The 16,549-nt window shown below is 50.2% G+C and overlaps 1 protein-coding gene across 3 annotated transcripts in view; it reads left to right on the top strand.

Moving 5' to 3' along the window:
• The first annotated feature begins 1,379 nt into the window (after positions 1 to 1,379).
• PXYLP1 (2-phosphoxylose phosphatase 1) overlaps positions 1,380 to 16,549 on the top strand; it is a 72,106-nt gene continuing 56,936 nt past the window's right edge. Inside the window, exon 1 of one of the 3 annotated variants that reach the window (XM_055321183.1) lies at positions 1,380 to 1,472. The gene's annotated coding sequence lies outside the window, so the exon portion shown is untranslated. Of the gene's footprint in view, positions 1,473 to 1,804; positions 1,941 to 16,549 lie in introns of those variants that run through there. The other 2 variants (XM_055321187.1, XM_055321184.1) reach the window with 2 other exon arrangements.

Consider the following 16,549-nt stretch of genomic DNA (forward strand, 5'->3'; position numbering starts at 1 on the left):
TGGGAATTGCACTGTCTGTCATTCACAGCAGAAAGTGCTCTTAATCCATGTGAGTGGAGGGAGACAAGCACCAGCAAAGGAGCGGCGTCGGGAATCAGTGTGAGGACAGTCAGAAGGAGGAGTGCTGGGTGGGATGGGTAGACTGAGAACCAGGTGAGTCGGGGGTTGATGCTCCAGGCTCAGCGAAAAGATTTTTGTCATGAGAGATACGTGGCCCTGGCTTCATGAATGGAAGGGGTTGTGTGCCAGTCGGGGCAGGAAGGAGTCAGGATGGCAGGGGGGTCACAGGAACGAGGTGAGAAGGGCAGCCTAGCAGAGTTTGGAAGCAAACACCCAGTGGACCTTGAGCCTTCAGGGGGAGGAAGGCATCCTGGATGGGCTGGGGAGTGATGACACCACATGGGACAGATGGGGTTGGGAGTGGGAGCAGAAGGCTCTGGTGTGGGAAATTCTGAGCGGTTCTAAACAGAAAAGCAGAGAACGGGCAGAAACATGGATAAAATATCTGGGTGTGCCACAGTGCAGGAGCCATCAGTACCCGGGTGAAGGGAGAGGCCAAACGAGGAGCTCCCCCAGAAAGGGCTTCTTGAAAGGGAAGAGGAGTGAAACCTCCCAGTGTGTTCTGCTCAAGGCCAGCTGTGCTAGGACACGGGGGTCACAGGCACCAAAAGCCCGACAGGCACAGTTGGTGAGATCATCTCCCACAGGGAAAACACGTTAGTTCTTCCCACAGCTGGAATCCAGCACTGGACAGAAATGAGCCCCCCGGGCTGGATCACGTCGGGGTCGACCACGCGCCTCGCGGGTGTCCACGCTACGCGGCTCTGCTTCCAGCGCGGGGGGCACCGCGGCGCGCGGCGCGGGCAGGGGCGAGGCCGGGGCTTGGCGGCCGCGACTGCCCCGGGCGCCTGCAGGTCTACGGTTGGCACACGGGGCCGGATGTGGTCGGGGCCGGAAGGGAGACGGGAGGAAGGCGGGGGGGGGGGGGGGCAGGAATCGTGACAGTTCGGGTGCACGGTCGGGGTCCCCCGGCGGCCGGGGCCTCCGGCACGCGCGCATCCCGGCCGCCGAGGACGCGGGGCGCAGGCCGGCCCGTGCGCGCGCGCGGCCCCCGAGGCCAAGTGCGGCTGCGGGAGGCGCGCGCTGCCCACGCGCCCGGGATGCCCGTGACCCGGCCTCGGCCCCCCGGGCGCTCCGCGGGCGGGCTCGGGCTCCCGGGGCAGCGTCCTCTCCGCCACCCTCCCGCGCCCTCCTCCGGGCGGGTCCGCCCCGCATCGCCGCCTCCGGGGCGGAGCTCGAGGGCGCCCGGCGGGGCGCGGGGCGGCGCGGGGCCGGCAGGGGGCGCTGCGGCTTGCCGTGCGGCCCGGCGGTCGGGGCGCGCCGCCCTCGCCTCCCCCTGCACCGGGCCGAGCGGGCGGCGGGCGCGCAGCGGCGGAGCGGGGCCCGGAGCCGGGCCGGGGCCATGGAGGAAGGTGAGTGGGAGGCGGAGGCTCGCGGCGGGCAGGCGGCGCGGGGCCCGGGGCCCGGGGCCCGGGGTGGGTGATCGAGCCCCAGGGGGTCCTGCGGACGCGCGGAGCCCGGGGCGAGCGGGCAGGGGCTCCGGTGGGAGAGTAGCGCGGGGGGCGGGGCGGGGCGGGTTCCGAACCCCGCAGCCGAGTCCCGCCTCCACTCCCGCTCCCGCCGCAAACCCCAGCCGCCGACTCGCGCCTTCCCCCCCCAGGCCTCCCCCGCCCCGCCGACTCCGCGCAGCCCCGCGTCTCCGAGCCTCTGCACCCCCGTCACCCTCCCGACGACCCGGGACCCCTCGCCCCCCCCCCGCCCCGCCGGCTCCAGCCCCTGCCCCGCCCCCGCCCGCCCCTGCCCCGCCGGCCCCGCGCGCTCCTGCGCCTCCTTCCAGCCCGAGCTCCAGCTCCCGGGATCCCCGACCCCGCGGCCTCCAGGTGAGAGGGCGGCGGCCACCTCGCGGCCTCGGGGGGGGGGGGGGCCCGCCGCTGCCAGCGCCCCGCGCCGCAGGGAGTCCGGGGACCGCGCGCGGGCTGCGGTGCCGGTGCCCGGGTTGGGACCCCGCGGGGCTCAGCCCCCCCCCCCCCCCCGGCGGCGTTGCTTCTGCTCGTGCGTCGCGGTCTTCGTCTTTGTCACTCGCACAGACGCGGGATTGGCCTGAGCAGGTGGCTTTCTTTGTGGCAGCAGCGGTCTTTCGAGGTGTACCTGTGGCTGCTTGGAGGACGAGCGCTGCGGGAGGACGCGGAGCCACGTTTTCCCGCTGCGCTGCGCTGCTCAGCGAGGCCCCCTCCCCGCGGCGGCCCGGGCCTTCCTGGGCTCGCAAGGGGGCTTCCTCTGTAGGTTTTCAAAAAGTGAAAGCGGGGGAGATGTGGGCTTCGATCGGCACGCAGGGGGAGGCGTGGGGTGGATGGCCGGCGGGGCCCCAGAAGGGCTTCGCAACTTGGGGACATTGGTCGCTTTTTGCAGAGCGGGTCCCACTCCCCCCCACCCCCCCCCCCCCGCCCCGGGTGAACCCGAGTGCAAGGCCGACCGTGCGGCCCAGCCTTGTAAACGTGACCTGACTGCAAACGGGGAGCTGGGCAACTGCTCCTCCTGGGGGGGGGGGGTGGTGCTGGTGCTGTCTGGACATCTGTGGGAAGAGAGTTTAAAGCAGATGGTTTGAAAAGCCTCGGGTTCCCCAGAGAGAGGTGGAGATGTATGGGTCACGGCCTGAAAGCCAGCGCCTGAATCTGCCCCGGCCCTTCTCCTGGCTTCCATTAAGTCTTGGCTTAAATTAATTGCCTGTTTCAGAGAAAGGACGCGTGGGGGATACTTGGCTTCCAGGATTCACTCCTGGCCAGCCCGCCCTCACTAATGCCCGGGAGGCTGCTGCGGTGGGGCACCCGGGCCAGGATGGGCCGTTCGGCCTCTTGCAGCCCAGGCCTCGGAGCGCACTCGGAGCGTTTGTGAAGCTGCAGGATCAGTGACTTTTTTGTTCCTATTGATTAGCCCGAATAGGAATCGGCTCAGTGTTCTTTCAGCGTTGAAGACTGAATTAATAAGTCATTAGCCCAAGGTCGTCCAGGGGCACAGTGGGCTCCCTCTGAGTGCCCAGAGACTGCTGCGGGCATCTGCTCTGTCCTCATGGTACTGCTGGGTGGTGAGTTGTTGACTGCCCGCTGCCCCACTGGCCGGGAGTGCCTTCAGGCTGGAGCTGTCTCTGTCAGCACCCAGCCTGGCACCCTTTAAGTGATAAGTACTAGTGTTGAGGGAAAAAAATGGATCCCCCTCTTGAATCTAGTCCAAGTCCATGACTTACATTTTTTTCCATTGTGCTGCTCTGTTTTCAAAACATTATCCTTGAGTTGATCGATTGTTTTTAAAGTACGGAATGTCACTGGAGACAAACCCTGTTTTTATTTTCATTTTTATTTTATTTTATTTTATTTTATTTTATTTATTTTATTTTATTTTTAATTTTTATTTTTTATTTTTATTTTTTTTTGAGAGAGAGAGAGGAAGGGAGAGAAACTCATTTTCATGCCTATTTGGGGCAGAGAGCTCAGTTAATGGGTCAGGCTCTGGTAGGTGTGTCTCTAACCTCATCGGGAACTCCATGAAGGAAATGAATTGTCCTTATCCTAGAATTGGGGTAAGGAAGTGGTGGGCACCCTGGTGACCTAAGGCTGTTTGCTGAGTGAATGAGGCCTGCAGAGCTTGACCTATAGGACCCTCTGAGCTGTGGCCTAAGCCACACCCCCTCAAGGCATCCCTCATCCCTGTCTTGTGATGGGAGGAAGCGCTCAGGGAGACCAGGTGTCTCTTGCAGAGCCCTGCCGGTTGCTTCAGATTGCACCATCCTCACTCAGTCCAGTGGTTGCTGTCCACTCCAGAGAACTTTCCCATGGAGAGCTGAGAGTACCACTTCTCATTGCTGGCAATATGGTTTGCAGCTCTGGGGGTGTCGGGGGGAGGGGAGAGGCTGGTGTTCTACGATGACATTTCTTTTCTGTATGTCAGAGGTGGTTGTGACCCACTGACAGATTGAGCAAAGTCCAGCTTTTCAGCCTCTGTCAAAGGCCAGCCCAGGGGAGTGCAACCAGAGGCTGATGGAGTGGGAGTGCCTCATGCCATCTTTTTTTGGGAATCCAGGAAGGGCTGGCGTTCAGAGTGTTCCTTGGATGTGAGAACCTGTACTGCCCACAGGTTTGGGGTTGTCAAGGGCTTATCTTTCTTACCCAGACTGTCTCTGTCTCTGGGTCTGGCTCTTACCCAGAATTCCCGCTGCTGGTGAAAATCTGTTTTCTAGAAGAAGTTTAATTAATGCCTGCGGTTTGTGAGTGAGACAGAGAGGGAGAGGGTGAGGAGGGTGGTGGTGCCTGCTATCTCAAGGTGGGTAGGGAAAAGGATGGGAGGCTATCCAGGGTCCTGGAAAAACAGAAGGGTCAAGGCTTTTGGTTGGTGGATAAGGACAGGTGCCCACATTCTGGTAGATGAGTGACCATCAGGAGCAGAGTCAATGAGATGGGAAGAATAGCCACCACAGTAATCTGAAATATGGTTTCCTGGGCCCACTGTTCTGGTTTCTAGAAGGCGCTGGCCTTAGCAAAGTGGGAGAGCCCAGGTTTTGAAGGGAGGGTTGTGCCCCTTTGGAAATGCCTTGAGTGGTGTTGGTCTGGGGCTTGGCTCTGGGGAGTCACCTCATACTCATACCTGAGATGCTGAGGAGGGAGCAGAGAGGAGTGGAAAAGGATAAACAGCTGGCAGGGTCTGTGCACCCTTATATGGGGGGTGAAGAAGAGGTGACAGCTGCCTTCTGATAGGATGGTGCCTTTTGACAGAAGCAGCCTTCCAGGGACCTTTCTTGAACTTGCTGGGTTAGGGCCTGCTGAAGCCCCTCAGCCTTGCAGATCCTGCCAGGCAGCCACGAGGAGGCACCTGTCGACCAGGAATGACTCACAGAGTGCCCTGAGTTCAGAAGGCAGGAGGGTCAGGATTATCTAACTGAGCCACAGACTCCCGCCTGCTCGCCTCCAGCCCCAGAACCGGGAGGCTGCTCTGAGCATTATTGGGCCTCGGCTGGGGAGACCCCTGGCTTTTGGAAAGGAATGGTTCAGTCAGTAATGAAGAGAGGAGCATGGAGGGAAGAGACATGACTAAAAAGATAAAATGATTGAAAAATGAACTTGGAGGAGCCTGGTGGAGTCATTCCTGCATCCAGGAGGCAGCCTTTCCCACATGCTCTTGGCTGGCTTATCCATGTAAGGTCCCTCCTCCACCCTGTGCCCGGTCTCTTCCTCCTGCACGACACACAGCACTGGAACTGCCTCTGTGCTGGGGTGGAAAGAGAATTTGGGGAACTCAAATAACAGTAGGAACTTAAAAATTCTATTTGCCCAGTCACTTCCCCAACTTATACATTCATGTTTGCATGTTAGGGGGCATCCTTGGTCATGTGCTTACCACTCTGTGCCTCTGTGTATAACTGACTTCCTTAGAGAGAGCCGGAATCAAGAGCGTGGAAACCAGAGCTTTAAAAAACAAACTAAAAAAAAAAAAAAAAATACTAAGATGAACATTATTGCACCTGGTTTTGACACCCCCCACACACACTCCCTTCCTCTCTGCTCATTTGTGGTTAGAGTCATAATTTACACCAAATTTACAAATAGTTTGAATACTATCCATCCTACCCCTCAATTAGAAGGAGACATGTGTCTTTCCAACTAACAAAACCACAATTTACTTTCCTAGACCTCCCTCATTCTTGGATCCAATACCAAACATTAGGCCTTCAGAGATACAGCCGTATCATTTTGAGCTTTTAAATTATAAGAGAAAATGAAGCTCTTGCTTGCTAATTTTGTCATCTAATATAGGAAAATCTGAAGTTAGAATAAAGCATTTACCGCCTTGTTAACTCTTTTATGCTTCTCAAATGAAAGAAGCAGTTGGATTAAGGTGGAGGAATGTTATAGTAGAGACGTCTGGAAGCTCAAAAATAATAATGGACGGACACCATCTTATAAAAATAAGCTACTGACTTTTAAACTTTGTTATTAAAATGTGCAGAGATATAAATAGGAACCTCCATAGAAGTATAGACAAGTATGGAATTCTGGTGAGTAGAGAAATTTTAATCAGTCATTTTGTTAAAATTTATTAATGTGATCAAACATTATGCTTATGCAGTACCTTACCATATAAATGGGCGACTGAGTCCATGATCTCCTTCAATCCTTCCAGCAAGTCTGGGGTCTTAGAGATGGGAACAGGGGACCACCGAGAGTTTCAGAGGCTTCTAGAGCTCAACTCTTGAGCAGGGAAATACTATGTAAACCTGGATATTCCTGCTGCAATTGCTTGATAACCAAATGTGGCTACATAGTTATTTGAAAATTATAGGTAGTCTCCTGCTTAGGCGGTAAAAGTAGGCTTTCTTTAAAATGTTCTACAGGTCAAAGAGACAAAAACAATGTATGATTAGCACCACCAGAAACTTCCTGGAAGGATTTCTCAGGGTTTGTGGATTTCAGAGGTTCTCTCTGGTGATGACTTCCTAATACTGGAGTACCTGAGTCTGTATATTCATACTAGTGCAGGAGTGGAGAGTGTAGACTCTTCACTGGGAAGCCAGGCTAGCTTTGAATCCTGGATCTGCCATTAGCGGCCCTGTACACTTGGGCAAGTTATTTAAGCTCTCTGTGCCTCGGTTTCTTCATTTGTAAAATTGAGACGATGATGATGAAAATTGAGAGGCTAGTGTTGTAAGGCTGAAGTGAGATATCTTGATGAGGACTTAGAACGGTGCCTAGCACACGGTCGGCTTTAAAAATATTCGCTGTCATTACAATTCCTTAAAAATCTGTTTATGGTGCCAGCCAGCTGCAGAGTTGATGGATATAGGAGAATGGACAAGACACACCTAGTTTTTGTCCCCCTGGAACAGAGGACACTATATTCAAGTTCACAGCGAAGGACATGAAGGGTAGTACAGGCATTTCCCAGGCATTCACCTGGCTCTTGGCCACGTACTGTGGTCATGAGAGCCTAGGGCAGGCCTATAAAGGGTTGACTATGGCAGGTGGGGGAGCTGATGATCTTTAGCAGGTACACACTGGTGTAACTTGGCCTTGCCAGCTGTTCAAGGTAGGCATGCAGTTGATTGGTCTATGTCTGACACATGCTGATTGTTAATCTTTTCACTATAACTCTTGGCCTCAGGTTGGTAGTGGGAAGTGTGATAAGAGACCATAAACTCAGTATTTACTCACCTGATTTGCCAGCACTGTTCTTGGTCCTGGTGGACAGCATATCGCCTTGGCCACAGCTCTGGACTGGTCTTTCAGCAGCCCTAGAAGCCTGCAATACCATGAGGGACCCGGTTCTGAGTGAGGAATGGCACAGCTGTTCCTCAGGGTGGGTAGGGGACTTGCCAGAGGCAGGCGGCCAGACGACTATGCTTCTCCTGTCTGCCATAGCCAGAACCGTGAAGATCTCTGGGAAACTGTGTTGATAGGCTTGTTTTTTTTGTTGTTGTTGTTGCTTAAGTTTTTATTTATTTGAGAGAGAGAAAGAGAGAACAAGAGCCCAGAAGAAGGGGGAGGGGCAGAAGGGGAGAGAGAGGCAGAAGCAGACTCCCTACTGAGCATAGAGCCTGATATGGGGCTTGATCCCAGAACCCTGAGATCATGACCTGAGCTGAAGTCAGATGCTTAACCAGCTGAGCCACCCAGGTGCCCCAATAGGCTTTGGGTTTAATAACTGGTTCTGGAGAAGAGAGGTCCCTCACTTGCTCTGTGTGTCTTACAAAGAAACTCCCACTGGAAGCCTGCCCGACTAGCCCCAGCCATCAGGGCCTGGCAAGGTGCTCTAGCCGTGGGCCTTGGATTAGAGAGCCTGGGATTGCCGCCTAAGGAACGTGAGCCCCTCTGCCTGGTGTGAGTGTGATTGGTACACCCTTGGCTCTGCACTGGAGCTCTTATGTGAATAAGTTGGCAGTCAGACTGGAAACCTGACAGCTCTCTTAATGAGGAGCCTGCTTATTTTTATTCATTTTTAAACTACTGGAATTTGAGGTAAATGAGGTTTTGTCATGTTATTATTTTTTTAATACTTGCCCCATGCTTGGAAAATAAAGACAGAGCAAATAATGTCATTCATTTTTGAAAACGATTTGTTTGTATGTTGGCAGAAGTGAGTTAAACAGAGTGCTCTGACTTTTCTGGTCTTGGTAGCCTCTTGATTTCCCAGATGGGGTCATCTTTTGTCGCCAATTTGTCTGTCTCCATCACAATTCCTAATGGAAACGCAGACCCGGAAATCAGAGCCTGGACATTTATGGTTGAAGGTCATGGCATAGACAGTTGATTTTATTTTGGCTCTTGTCTTCGAGGTGAAAAATGACCATGTCTTTTTCGAGAAAGAAGGTGTATTTGAGGAGATGACTAACATTCAGCAGGCAGGAGGATGTCGGCAAGGCTGCCTGGTTCATCTAATTTACAGCATTTCTATGTTAGTGGCATATGATTTTTTATTTCCTCCTCTGTTGCATCTTGCTCTAAGGACTGCTGATTTGGGCAGCCTGGGTGGCTCAGCAGTTTAGTACCGCCTTCAGCCCAGGGTGTGATCCTGGAGATCCGGGATCGAGTCCCACGTCGGGCTCCCTGCATGGAGCCTGCTTCTCCCTTTGCCTGTATTTCTGCCTCTCTCTCTCTCTCTCTCTCTCTCTCTCTCTCTCTCTCTCTCTCTGTCTCTCATAAATAAATAAATAAAATCTTTTTTTTTTAAAAAAAGACTGCTGATTATCTTGGAACAGCTGCATTAATTGATGCAACATATAGTAACAACTCCACATACAGTAAATAATTGCAGTTGGCCTGGTTGAGCATAGTGTGTTCTTCTTACTTGCTTTTTAGCTTGGGGAGTGTTTTCTCTGTGTGCTGAATGCCAGAAAGGGAGTTGGGAACTCGTTGCCCCAATGCCCGCCTGCCACTCAACACTCACACTCCCCTGGGACACTGTGTGCCCTGACGGCATCTGCTCCCACTATGTGCGGGTTGTCTGCTTGTGGACCTGTCTCCCCAGGTGCTAGGGAGCTCCTGGAGGCCAAGGGCCACATCCAGCTTGTCTCTGACTCTTCCGCCCTTAGCATAGGGACTGGCATGAAATAGGCCTCAATAAAGGCTGGGTGAATGAATGAATGGGTGGTTGCAAAGCAATCAGGTTTGCTTTTGACTGTAAGTAACAGAAATCCCTGCTTTAGTGGCTAAAGCAAATAACGGCTTATTTTTCTCCTATAACATGATGTCCAAAGGTAGGTGGTTGCTAGTTTTAGTTTCAACAGCTGTCTGGACCGATACTTCTATTGTTTTCTTGGCCTGTCCTTCACAGTTGCAAGATGACTGTGGCAGAAAGCAGGTACCAACAGCACCAATACCTTTTATCAGGAAAGCAGACATTTTCCCCAAAACCTCTAGCAGACTTCCCCTGACTGTTCATGTGTCATATGACCACTCTCAGTTTAAAGGGTCATGTGAGTGTTTAGCGGGGCACATTGCTGCCAAGAATAGTTAGGTGGGCGCACTGCTAAACAAACAACCCAGATATGCTTAAAGACCCAAATAAGGTAGTGTCTACTTTTTGGTCACACAAAATCCAAAATGGCTATTCCTAATCTGTGGGGAGTACACCTCCAAGAGGTGATTAAGGGACCCAAACTCTTAAGACTGCCATGCTTGTTTACATCAATCAGAAGAGGAAGGAGCATGGAGGATGGTGTGTGGGAGAATTTTATGGGCCAGGCTTGGAGGTGGTGACTTAATTCCACCGACATTCCACTGGTGGGGGCTCAGACACACGGCCACACCTCCTGCAAGAGAGGCTGGAGCACGTGATCCGGTGCCTAGGAGGAAGAGGAGTTGAGTTTCATGTTTAGCTGACAATCTCTGCCACACCGCCCCGCCCCCCATCAGAATTCTCTTAGCAAGGAAGAAGGAATGAATAATGAGGGACACCTCGGGGTGTCTGTCTTACAAGGAAATATTGTGTTAAGAAGGCTCTGGCCTTGTCTTAAATCCCGGATTATCTGTCTTAAATCCCTGCTTCTATTCCTACCTTTGGGGACTAGGCCAGCAGGACAGTAGCAGGTCCTCATGATCCCTGTTTCTTGACCCAGGACACATTCTTAACAGCTTTATGGGAATGAGTCATCACTGATCCCCCTCAGCCATTGAAGATTACCCCTGAAACGGCCTTCGGCACCCCTAGGCCAGAGGAGCTCCAAGCCCATGAGAGCTCCTTGCCTATGAGCCTTTCAAGTGCCTCCACTCATCTAGCCTTCCAAAGTTTTCCTTCCCCTTCAGCCTGCACCCAGCCCACATCCGGAAAGGAGGAGAGGATGCAGCAAAGAGTGACCTCTGCCTCCCACTTCAATGATTTGAGAAATATTTCCCCAACCACTTCCTGCTATTTTTTTCTCAGTAAGCATTGACAAATGATCCATTGATCTGCTGGGTTTTAGTGTTCTTGTTCAGTTTGTTGTAGGCTTCAATGACAGGTGCTTCCCCATCCACAGCATCTTTCTTGATGCCCTCCCTCCCTCCCTCCATCCCATTCTTCCTACACACCTCCACGGAGCACCTGCTGGTACTCAGACCTGCATCCATCCAGTGCGGGGGGTGGGGGGGGTGGGGTGGGGGGGTGGGGGGTGTTAGCTAGGGAAGGAAGCTGACCCAAGCCTGTGCATTGATGAGTCTTATGGGAAGGCTATGGTTGCCCCATGTTGGGAGGGCCCCACCTAGCATTGGGGTCAGGGAAAGCTTCCAGGAGGAGCTGGCTTTTGAGCTGCATTTAAGGATGAGCATGAGTTGGGGCACTGGTGACTCAGTGGTTGAGCATCTGCCTTTAGCTTAGGTGGTGATCCCGGGGTCCTGGGCTCCCTGTGGGGAGCCTGCTTCTCCCTCTGCCTATTGTCTCTGCCTCTCATGAATAAAATAAAATCTTTTTTTAAAAAAAAGATGAGCAGGAGTTAACCAGGTCAAGAAGGCACCTGGACCAAGAGAGTGAAAGGGGTTCAGACACTGAGTTATGAGAGGGGTCGTGTGGGGTTTCAGGAGGAATGGTGCGTAAGTCCAGTGTGCCAGTCCTGGGGTGGGGTAGCGTGGACATTCACTCATTTAACACAGTGATAAACAAAGCAGATAGGGCCCTATCATCCCCACAAGTCTGGGCTGTAAAGGGGAATGAAACTACAGGAGAGGGTGGGCAGGAATCGGAGGAAGGCTTGGCTGCTTTCCCAGCCTCTGCCCTGAAGGGTTTGCTGTTGGAGATCCAGTAGGATATGGGCCTGTTACTTGTGCCATCACCTCTCCTGCCCTGTCCCTGTTTCCGATTCTTGTCTGGTTCTTTGCCCGGGCATTACTCAAGCTATAAAAATAGAGGCTGGCACCAGAACACCAGCATGGAGTCGGTGAGGAAAGTTGAAACTGTCATTACATATCAAGCTATGTGGCAGCTAGATTATTGTTGAAGGACTTTCTTGGAGCCCCAAGGATGAGATTCTAAAGTTGGTTTTTTTTTTCCCTCTCCTTTCAACTCATACCAATACTTCTGGCCACTTGGCTCAGAATTTGGCCCGACTGTGCCTATTCCCCACCCCGTGAGCACATTGAAATCCACTGAGATTTGGCCCTGTCACCGGCTGGCCTCTCGGGAGAGGCTGGATCACCTCTCTGGGCCCCTTCCATGCTGCCACACAGTCGTTGAGGGTCTTAGCATCCAGGCGAGAAGGATGAAAGCACTGCCTGAGAAGGGACCTGCTCTCACCAGCCCACAGGTTTGCTCAAGTCCCCCAGGAAATGAGGGCTGTGCCAGGGTATATCAGAGCTGTCTGCTGCCATCATGGTGATAAATAGCCCCAGGGTGGTTTCCTTCTTTCTCCTTACCCAGTCCTGTGTATTAAGGTGGAATTGACGGTGCTGGGGGGTAGGGTGCAGAGAGGAACCTTCATGCTCGTCTGAGCACAGGGATGAATGTATGGCACTTTGTTTCCAGGTAAGGAAGTTTCCATCCATAGAAGGAAACTTAGACCAGTCCCTTGTTTAGCAGGTGCCTTCTTGGTGCTAAGGGCTGTAGGAAATGTGCATAGTAACAAAATAAGAAAAGGAGGATCCTTACAACCTGTGATATGTTTTATAATAAGAAACACAGATTTGTTGGTCCTTGTTTCTGGCACAGACCCCCTAGAACCTTTGAAATTTCCTGTGATGGGACCAATAAAGATGTCTTTTGTTATGTTAATGAAGCGATGTTTTTGAAAGCCCCCAGGTAACCTAAGGATGGGGGCTGGTTGCCAGGAGAACCATCCAAGCGTTTAGAAGGTTAGAACTCTCAGTCCTGGCCCCAGACCTCCAGGGAGGGGAGAGGGGTTGGAGGTTGAATCAGTTGTCAATGGCCCAAGGATTTCAAGTCATGCTTCTGTAATGAAGCCTCTGTAGAAACACAAAAAGGATGGGTTCTAAGAGTTTCCAAGGCAAACACGTGGTGATGCGGGAGACTGGCACCCTGGGAGAAGACATGAAAGCTATGTGACCTTTCCCACACACATGCCTTGCCCCATGCACCTCTTCCATCTGGCTATTCCTGAGTTCCAACCTTTTGTAATAAACTGGTGATCTAGTAAGTAAAATGTTTTTCTGAGTTCTGTGGGCCGCCCTAGCAAATTAATTGAACAAAGAGAAGGTTGTTGGAACCTCCAGTTTGCCAGTTGGTCAGAAGCACAAGTGACCATCTGGATTTGCAGTTGGCCTCTGAAGTGCTGAGGATGTGGTCAGTCTTGTGGGACCGAGGCCTTAATCTGTGGGATTTGATGTTATCCCCAGTTAGGTAGGGTCAGAATTGAGTTGAACTGTAGGTCACCCAGCCTTTGTCAGAGAACTCCTTGGTGATGGGGGGAGGGGGTTGATCCCATACACACATTGGAATTAGATACAGAATTCTTAATACTCTAAATGCTTTTCAGGGAGTACCTAATCCCTTCCACAGCCCCATGAAATGGGTAATTTTACATTCCACTAGAATATAAGCTCCATGAGGGAAGAATTTTGGACTGATTTGGGTTACTACTTATCCCCAGCTTCTAGAACTCTGCTTGGCATATAGCAGATAGTTGTTTGGGAAATATTTGTTGAATAAATCATCGAATCACCACTCACAGGTGAGGAAACCAGCTCAGCAGGATTAAGTAAGCTGCCTGGAGTGCCACAGCTGGTAAGTGGTGGAATGAAAGGCCTTGATCTCAGTTCCAGGGAAGCACCGTGAGCTGTGACTTGGGATCCTAGCCCCATTGTCCTTGAAATGTGGGTGACTTCCAGGATAGCAGTGGAGGAAGGCCCGTAGCCTGTCTGGCTGATAGTCTGACCAAATGCAGCACAATCTTGGCAAAAGCCAGCATTTGGATAGCGATGAGCCGCAGGCCCCCAGATGCCAAGGCCCAGAGAATTGACTGCCTTCTTGGCTGCAGGTGCCCTGCTATAAACTTGAGTGGGATGGATATGCAGTAGTATATCCATCAGCGGCTCGGGAGTGATGTTTCCGTATTGCTGCCTGTCACGCATGTGTTCAGGAACCTTCTGTGGCTCCCTCATCCTCCACCCTGTTCACTGGTGAGTGACTGTGTAAAGCCTGTCATCTGTCAACAGTGGAGGGAGGGGTATCCTCTGCCTCTGCACCGCTGTGTACATTTTTTATCCTTTCTGAAATGCCAGCCACCATCCAGCATGCCCACTGGTGTCCTCCCTGCCCTTGTAGCTGGAACAGTTTGTACCTCTTCCTTGAAGCCCCCTCAGACCAGCTAGTACACGGCCCCTCCTCCATCTGTCTGTGCAGTGCATTTCCTAACGGCCTTCCCAGAGCCCTGGCTTCTGCACCTTCTGCACCTTCCATCTGCCCATTGGGGGTACCCGGCCCCTCCCAGTAAACTCTGATTTTATCTTTCTTACACATCAGGTTTCACGTTGCATTAGTTTTGAAAGGAGATGCTCTTTCAAAACCACTGGCCTCTTTATCACTTATCATGTACCCAAGAAGTCTTGTGACTTCTTGCTTAACTGCGTGGTTTAAGAAATAATTTAAATAAGTTTTACAGCTTTCTTTTTTTTTTTTTCTTTCTAATTTTAAAAGTAACAAATGTTTGCTTCAGGAAGTTTGGAAAATACAGAAAACTATAAATTAGAAAATTCTTCCAGGATCCCACCACCTACTTAAAGAGTTGTAAACTGGTCTTCCACCCTTCTGTTTGTTTGTTTGTTTTTTCTTCTGTTTGTTTCAAAGAAAAGTAAGATTACTTGTAATCCCACCCATAACCACTCATAACATTAAGTCAACTTTCTCTTTCCAGTGTTTCTTTAAAAATTGTCACTTATTGATTTAAAAAAATAGCAATAGGTTCAAAATTCTAAAGAGTGTAACAATAAAAAGTCCCACTCCCAACCCTGTTTCAAACCACTGAGTCCAGCTTTGTATATCTTCCTTATAACGTAATTGAGCTCAAGCTGTATAGGCTGTATCATAGCTTGCTGTTTTGACTTAAGAACATAACAATTTATGTTGTCAGTACTAATATTTTTTTATTATTTGTTTTTTTTTGTTTTTAGTTAGTTTTTATTTTTATTTTAGTTTTTTTTTTTATGAGAGAGAATGAGCACCAGCAGGGGCAGGGGGCTGCACAGAGGGAGAAGGAGAAGCAGACTCCCTCTGAGCAGGGAGCCCATTGCAGGACTTAATTCCAGCATCCTGGAATCATGACCTGAGCCAAAGGCAGACACCCAACCGACTGAGCCACCCAGGCGCCCCCTTTTTTTGTTATTTGTACATAATACATTGTAAAAACAAAGCATTAAATATATGAGTAAATATTGAAAAGTCTGCAATAGAGACGACCACTATTAATTTGGAGGCTGTCTCTTTGCAGACCTTATTCTGTAAGTTTACATGTTTTCTTCAGATTTCCTTGTATGTTGAGATGTGCAGATGTCTTATCTACACGAGATACCTATGTAGTAGATATGCACTGTATCTATGATGCTGCCACTTGCACACTCTCTCTCATTCATTTTTAACTTGCAGAATCTGGAGGTCTACCCACATCCATATCTAAGCCTACTTCTCTTTCTTTTTTTTTTTTCTTTTTTTTAAGATTTTATTTTTAAGCTATCTCTATACCCAATATGGGCCTCAAACTTGCAACATTGAGATCAAGAGTCATATGCTCTACCAACTGAGCCAGACAGGTGCCCCCCCTCTTTCTTTTTTAAGGAAAAATCATGTTCCATTGTGTAAACAAACTGTAATTCTCCAACCATTGCCGTATGGGTGAACATTTTAGTTTTCAGACTTTTATATATATTTCCTGTTGCTGCTTTGTACACGTGAATGAGCATTTTTTGAGAATAGATACCCAGAATACAAATTCTTGGGGCAAAGGGTATATGTGTTTGCTGTTTAAATTAGACCATCAATTCTTCTTAACAAATGCTGTTCCAGTTAACCCCTCTTACCGACAGTGTGTGAAAACATTGGTCCCCATTGGGACTAACATCCACTGGAGATGAATGATCTTTTTATTTTTATTTTTTTCCCAATCTGAAGGGTGAGATGTGCCATGTCATTTTAAAATTTGTATTTCTTTCCATCCAACTTTTCCAAGCATATATATATATATATATATATATATATATATATATATGCATTTAAAAAATTAGAGTCGTGCTATGCATGACTCTGTATCTTTTTTTAGTTTTTCACATTAAGTCACATTAAAATGTTCACATTTTCTTTTCTGGGTCGTTGCATTGTCTTCAAAAGCTCAGTTGTTCAGGGGTGCTGTCTTACTGAAGTATTGCAGATCACCTGGAGTATTCTTTATCTTCATTTCTTTATGTCCTTAATCTCCAACGACTTGGGGAATGACAAGTAATAGAAAAGAAAGGAAAGCAGAATGAACACTTTCTGCAGGGGATTGGCATGGGGTCTGTCCAGTAAAACAATCAAATTAAAATCTGAATTAGATGTTCGCTCAGGGCCTCATTCCTTAGGTATTTGGCAGGGAGGTGCCTAGAGTAAATATCACCATGAGCTCTTGTTTTATAGATGATGTGAGAAACGAAGGCAGAAGAAAAATTATTGAATTTCCTTACTACCTAGAGCCTACTGGCAAGTTCTTGAAAGAGACAGAGTGACATTCCTCTAGGGACTCAACTGCCTGGATGTTAATACTTTGCCCAGGGCAAAAGGCAATCTTAGCCTGTCCCCCAGGACCCTGTAAATCTACCTTAACATATAAAAATTCCTTTAGAAATTTCCTTTATCTCTAAACCTCCTGAGAATACAGGGAATCATCCCCCAAGCATACGGCCCACGATAGACATCTGAAGGGTCTCATGACTAAGGTTCTATTAGACAGTAATAAATGACCTTTTCCCAACAATAGCTAGCCCCTTCAAGGTCCTGGAAAACTTGCTTCCAAAATTCCACAGAGACTTATGCAATCACTAACCGCCTCCCAACT

This window comes from Nyctereutes procyonoides, unplaced genomic scaffold, assembly GCF_905146905.1.
Source record: "Nyctereutes procyonoides isolate TBG_1078 unplaced genomic scaffold, NYPRO_anot_genome, whole genome shotgun sequence".
In the NCBI taxonomy this organism is placed as follows: Eukaryota; Metazoa; Chordata; class Mammalia; order Carnivora; family Canidae; genus Nyctereutes; species Nyctereutes procyonoides.